We start from the raw sequence: 759 nt of genomic DNA on the forward strand, positions 1-759 counted from the left end.
CTCCCTGGGGAGGTGGCCTCTGGACTGGGCCTCACGTGGCTGGTAGGAGTTGGGGAAGAAGCAGTGGCGAGGTGCCATTACGTGGGCAGGAGGGACCAGCACAGGCTTGCGGGCGGGAGGGGAGGGCTGGGTGCATGCACGGAACACAGGGAAGTGGTGGGGTCAGCGGTGCGAGGGGTGCATGAAGTTCAGGTGCGTGACAGCTGGCAAAGGTTGAACCAGTGAGCGACACGGTTCAGAAAGACTTATGGCAAGGGAGGACTGAGAGCATCTTCTGGTGTGTCCTGCGCAACCAGATGCCAGCCACAGAATGTCCTGGCTGGTCACAGTTTTGCTATATTCATAAAATTGTTAGTGTCTCTTGATTTTGTGCTCCCTACATTTTGTCTGTGTATTACTTTGTTTTAGGTGAGACCCGGAGGCAAGAGTCAGTGAGACTGAAGAGAACTTGGGCACTCCCGCTGGCTCCATAAGTGCCTATGGTAGGTACAGCCTGAGATGGTCCCATTAGTGACATTTGTCCACCAGTGGGAGAGAGCGAGCAGGGGGCCGGGAGAACACCTCGTGGTCTGACTGATGCCTTGGCTTCCTCAGAGGCTCCATTTCCTGCTCAGTAAAAAGAAGATGAGGATATTTGCGCTGAGTACCCTAGTGGGTTTGGGGTCATCCACGTAGAAGCGTGTTAGGGCTGGGAAAGTACTGTACAGGAATAATCATCACCTTCCTTCTGCTGTCAGCCCGGGTGGGAGTCCGTGACTG

General features: G+C 54.9%; 1 protein-coding gene across 1 annotated transcript in view; it reads left to right on the plus strand.

The window, feature by feature from the left end:
* TTLL1 (tubulin tyrosine ligase-like family, member 1) overlaps positions 1–759 on the plus strand; it is a 38,209-nt gene that overhangs the window by 7,273 nt on the left and 30,177 nt on the right. Inside the window, exon 2 of the mRNA XM_008580001.1 lies at positions 409–482. The gene's annotated coding sequence lies outside the window, so the exon portion shown is untranslated. The remainder of the gene's footprint in view (positions 1–408; positions 483–759) is intronic.

This window comes from Galeopterus variegatus, unplaced genomic scaffold, assembly GCF_000696425.1.
Source record: "Galeopterus variegatus unplaced genomic scaffold, G_variegatus-3.0.2 Scaffold2000, whole genome shotgun sequence".
In the NCBI taxonomy this organism is placed as follows: domain Eukaryota; kingdom Metazoa; phylum Chordata; class Mammalia; order Dermoptera; family Cynocephalidae; genus Galeopterus; species Galeopterus variegatus.